At 42.8% G+C, this 5,000-nt stretch overlaps 5 non-coding genes across 5 annotated transcripts; all 5 read left to right on the top strand.

Annotated features, from left to right (window-relative positions):
* Nucleotides 1–201: 201 nt before the first annotated feature.
* On the top strand, nt 202–273 carry trnag-ucc (transfer RNA glycine (anticodon UCC)). Its single transcript has one exon. It is a non-coding gene; the product is annotated as a tRNA-Gly (tRNA).
* Nucleotides 274–677: 404 nt separating this feature from the next.
* On the top strand, nt 678–749 carry trnaa-ugc (transfer RNA alanine (anticodon UGC)). Its single transcript has one exon. It is a non-coding gene; the product is annotated as a tRNA-Ala (tRNA).
* Nucleotides 750–2,708: 1,959 nt separating this feature from the next.
* On the top strand, nt 2,709–2,780 carry trnag-ucc (transfer RNA glycine (anticodon UCC)). The gene has a single exon. It is a non-coding gene; the product is annotated as a tRNA-Gly (tRNA).
* An 837-nt stretch (nt 2,781–3,617) lies between these two features.
* On the top strand, nt 3,618–3,689 carry trnag-ucc (transfer RNA glycine (anticodon UCC)). Its single transcript has one exon. It is a non-coding gene; the product is annotated as a tRNA-Gly (tRNA).
* Nucleotides 3,690–4,093: 404 nt separating this feature from the next.
* On the top strand, nt 4,094–4,165 carry trnaa-ugc (transfer RNA alanine (anticodon UGC)). The gene has a single exon. It is a non-coding gene; the product is annotated as a tRNA-Ala (tRNA).
* Nucleotides 4,166–5,000: the final 835 nt, after the last annotated feature.

Below are 5,000 nucleotides of genomic sequence, written 5' to 3'. Positions count from 1 at the left end.
CGCAGCATCTGAACCAATATTCAGCGCACTGCAGACAAGAGCCAACTATCTTTGAAACTTAATGAAACTCTTTCAACTAAAAAGAAGTCCATTTGACATGACTTACCTTCCAGACCCGGATGACTGAGACTCTTTACTGACTTGTACTGTATACTCTATCGATTAGATTTTTTAAGGGAATGAAAATAAAATGCTTTTGAAGCGATGGTGGTATAGTGGTGAGCATAGCTGCCTTCCAAGCAGTTGACCCGGGTTCGATTCCCTGCCATCGCAGTTGTCTTCTATTTAGCGATTTGAAAATTGTGCGGTCTTTCGGTACTTTCGAAATCTCAAAGTAAGCATCTTCTCTAGATTGAAGAGATCAAACTTTGATCAGGATCAAGAAAATGCGCTAGGAAAAGAGTCAAGAGTTGTTGTTTTCAAACAATCACGGCTCTAAATGACCTTCATTCTATCGTTAAGTTTGGCCTCCTAATGATTGTCATCTTCCTGGGGATGTATGAAAACCACTACAGCAATGGTGTCTGACACTGCTTACTCTGTTGGAGCGGGTCTTTACATGAACAAGTAGGGATCCGAGAGTCCTTGACAGCCAAATCTGCAAATGCTTCTTTAAAAGTGTTGAAGACGGCTCTTTTTCCTATTCCCATGTGTATGGCTTATGTGCCAGTGTAACTGGGGATGTAGCTCAGTGGTAGAGCGCATGCTTTGCATGTATGAGGCCCTGGGTTCAATCCCCAGCACCTCCACGTGCTTTAACAAAATGATAGTGTCTTTGTTTCTCTGCTGAGAGTGGAAAATAACTGACTTGGGCTTCCTTCATGACCATGGCAAGGCAATGTGACTGGGTGAACTAGCCAACTATCTTTGAGAACATTTCAATGACAAAGAAGTCCATTTGACATGACTTACCTGCCAGACCCTGGGATCAATTCCTGGCATCTCCATGTACTTAAAAAATGACAGTCTGTTTATTCGACACCTGTGAGAGAGTGGATCTCATTCAGGTTGAGGTTCATCTGGGTTTTCAAGTTGCAAAAATTTGAATGACTGTGCCTCCTTGTTTTCCAACTATGCCCAGCTAACTATTGCTCTACCCACTGCCAATTACCTGGATTACGTGTGTTGAGACAGTCACCAATTGGAAGAGAACATTATGCTTTGCCTTATCCCACCCCACCCTAAACTAAGATTCTATCTTTAAGCTCTGATTGGCTGAACAAACCTGATCCAGGTAGTAGGTATTGTGTACAGCCGAAATTGTCAGAAAACAAGCAAGACGAGGGTCCTTGACAACCAAGTCTGGGAATGCTTGCTTACGGGTATTTGAGACTGCTCTATTTCCACCTCCCATGTGATCTTAATCTGTCATGATGTTGGGGATGTAGCTCAGTGGTAGAGCGCATGCTTTGCATGTATGAGGGTTCAATCCCCGGTATCTCCATGTGCTTTAACTAAATGACAGTCTGTTTGTTTCTCACCTGAGAGTGGAAAATGAGTGTCTTGGGCTTACTTCATGACCGTTGCAAGGCAATGTGACTGGGTGCACTAGCCAACTATCTTTGAAACTAAAATGAAGTCCATTTACCTTTGACTTGCCTTCCATCTCCATGTACTTTTAAAAATGACAGTCTGTTTATATGTCACCTGTGAGAGAGCGGATCTGATTCAGGTTGAGGTTCATCCGGGTTTTCAAGTTGGAAAAATTTTCATGACTGATCAGTCAGAATCTTTACTGACTTGTACTGTATACTTTACCAATTTGATTTCTTAAGAGAATTAAAAAAAGGTGCGTTTGAAGTGGTGGTGGTATAGTGGTGAGCATAGCTCCCTCCCCAGCCGTTGACCACGGTTTGATTCCCTGCCCTTGCAGTTGTCTTCTGTTTAGCGATTTGAAATTTGTGTGGTTTTTCGATACTTTAGAAATGTCAAAGTAAACATGTTTGTAGGGTAAAGAGAACAAGCTTTGATCAGGCTAAAGAAAATGCGCTAGGAAAAGAGTCAAGAGTTGTTGGCTTTAAACAATCACGGCTCTAAAGGACCTTCATTCAATCGTTAGGTGTGGCCTCCTAATGATCGTCATCTTCCTGGGGATGTATGAAAGCCACTACAGCAATGGTGTCTGACACTGCTTACTCTGTTGGAGCAGGTCTTTACATGAACAAGTGGGGATCCGAGAGTCCTTGACAGCCAAATCTGCAAATTCTTCTTTAAAGGGATTGAAGACGGCTCTATTTCCTATTCCCATGTGTATGGCTTGCATTGTTGTGCAACCAGAGTTGTATCTCAGTGGTACATGGCATGTGTTGCATGTAGAAGGCCCTGGGATTAATCCCTGGCATCTCCATATGCTTTTAAAAATGCCAGTCTGTTTATTTCTCACTTGTGAGAGAGCGGATCTGATTCAGGTTGAGGTTGATCCGGGTTTTAAAGTTGCAATAAGTTTCATGAAAGAAGCTAATGTACTAAATCTATACTGTCAACGGTCAATGAATCTCTGCAACAAGCGCAGCATCTGAACCAATATTCAGCGCACTGCAGACAAGAGCCAACTATCTTTGAAACTTAACGAAACTCTTTCAACTAAAAAGAAGTCCATTTGACATGACTTACCTTCCAGACCCGGATGACTGAGACTCTTTACTGACTTGTACTGTATACTCTACCGATTAGATTTTTTAAGGGAATGAAAATAAAATGCTTTTGAAGCGATGGTGGTATAGTGGTGAGCATAGCTGCCTTCCAAGCAGTTGACCCGGGTTCGATTCCCGGCCATCGCAGTTGTCTTCTATTTAGCGATTTGAAAATTGTGCGGTCTTTCGGTACTTTCGAAATCTCAAAGTAAGCATCTTCTCTAGAGTGAAGAGAACAAGCTTTGCTCAGGCTAAAGAAAATGCGCTAGGAAAAGAGTCAAGAGTTGTTGGCTTTAAACAATCAAGGCTCTAAAGGACCTTCATTCAATCGTTAGGTGTGGCCTCCTAATGATCGTCATCTTCCTGGGGATGTATGAAAGCCACTACAGCAATGGAGTCTGACACTGCTTACTCTGTTGGAGCAGGTCTTTACATGAACAAGAGGGGATCCGAGAGTCCTTGACAGCCAAATCTGCAAATTCTTCTTTAAAGGGATTGAAGACGGCTCTATTTCCTATTCCCATGTGTATGGCTTGCATTGGTGTGCAACCAGAGTTGTATCTCAGTGGTACATGGCATGTGTTGCATGTAGAAGGCCCTGGGATTAATCCCTGGCATCTCCATATGCTTTTAAAAATGCCAGTCTGTTTATTTCTCACTTGTGAGAGAGCGGATCTGATTCAGGTTGAGGTTGATCCGGGTTTTAAAGTTGCAATAAGTTTCATGAAAGAAGCTAATGTACTAAATCTATACTGTCAACGGTCAATGAATCTCTGCAACAAGCGCAGCATCTGAACCAATATTCAGCGCACTGCAGACAAGAGCCAACTATCTTTGAAACTTAACGAAACTCTTTCAACTAAAAAGAAGTCCATTTGACATGACTTACCTTCCAGACCCGGATGACTGAGACTCTTTACCGACTTGTACTGTATACTCTACCGATTAGATTTTTTAAGGGAATGAAAATAAAATGCTTTTGAAGCGATGGTGGTATAGTGGTGAGCATAGCTGCCTTCCAAGCAGTTGACCTGGGTTCGATTCCCGGCCATCGCAGTTCTCTTCTATTTAGCGATTTGAAAATTGTGCGGTCTTTCGGTACTTTCGAAATCTCAAAGTAAGCATCTTCTCTAGAGTGAAGAGATCAAAATTTGATCAGGATCAAGAAAATGCGCTAGGAAAAGAGTCAAGAGTTGTTGTTTTCAAACAATCACGGCTCTAAATGACCTTCATTCCATCGTTAAGTTTGGCCTCCTAATGATTGTCATCTTCCTGGGGATGTATGAAAACCACTACAGCAATGGTGTCTGACACTGCTTACTCTGTTGGAGCGGGTCTTTACATGAACAAGTAGGGATCCGAGAGTCCTTGACAGCCAAATCTGCAAATGCTTCTTTAAAGGTGTTGAAGACGGCTCTTTTTCCTATTCCCATGTGTATGGCTTATGTGCCAGTGCAACTGGGGATGTAGCTCAGTGGTAGAGCGCATGCTTTGCATGTATGAGGTCCTGGGTTCAATCCCCAGCATCTCCACGTGCTTTAACAAAACGATAGTGGCTTTGTTTCTCAGCTGACAGTGGAAAATAACTGACTTGGGCTTGCTTCATGACCATGGCAAGGCAATGTGACTGGGTGAACTAGCCAACTATCTTTGAGAACATTTTAACGACAAAGAAGTCCATTTGACATGACTTACCTGCCAGACCCTGGGATCAATTCCTGGCATCTCCATGTACTTAAAAAATGACAGTCTGTTTATTCGACACCTGTGAGAGAGTGGATCTCATTCAGGCTGAGGTTCATCCGGGTTTTCAAGTTGCAAAAATTTGAATGACTGTGCCTCCTTGTCTTCCAACTATGCCCAGATAACTATTGCTCTACCCACTGCCAATTACCTGGATTACGTGTGTTGAGACAGTCACCAATTGGAAGAGAACATTATGCTTTGCCTTATCCCACCCCACCCTAAACTAAGATGCTATCTTTAAGCTCTGATTGGCTGAACAAACCTGATCCAGGTAGTAGGTATTGTGTACAGCCGAAATTGTCAGAAAACAAGCAAGACGAGGGTCCTTGACAACCAAGTCTGGGAATGCTTGCTTACGGGTATTTGAGACTGCTCTATTTCCACTTCCCATGTGATCTTAATCTGTCATGATGTTGGGGATGTAGCTCATTGGTAGAGCGCATGCTTTGCATGTATGAGGGTTCAATCCCCGGTATCTCCATGTGCTTTAACTAAATGACAGTCTGTTTGTTTCTCACCTGAGAGTGGAAAATGAGTGTCTTGGGCTTACTTCATGACCGTTGCAAGGCAATGTGACTGGGTGCACTAGCCAACTATCTTTGAAACTAAAATGAAGTCCAT

This window comes from Channa argus, unplaced genomic scaffold (genome assembly GCF_033026475.1).
Source record: "Channa argus isolate prfri unplaced genomic scaffold, Channa argus male v1.0 Contig247, whole genome shotgun sequence".
NCBI classification, from domain to species: Eukaryota; Metazoa; Chordata; class Actinopteri; order Anabantiformes; family Channidae; genus Channa; species Channa argus.
This window is presented reverse-complemented; position numbering and strand designations above follow the sequence as displayed.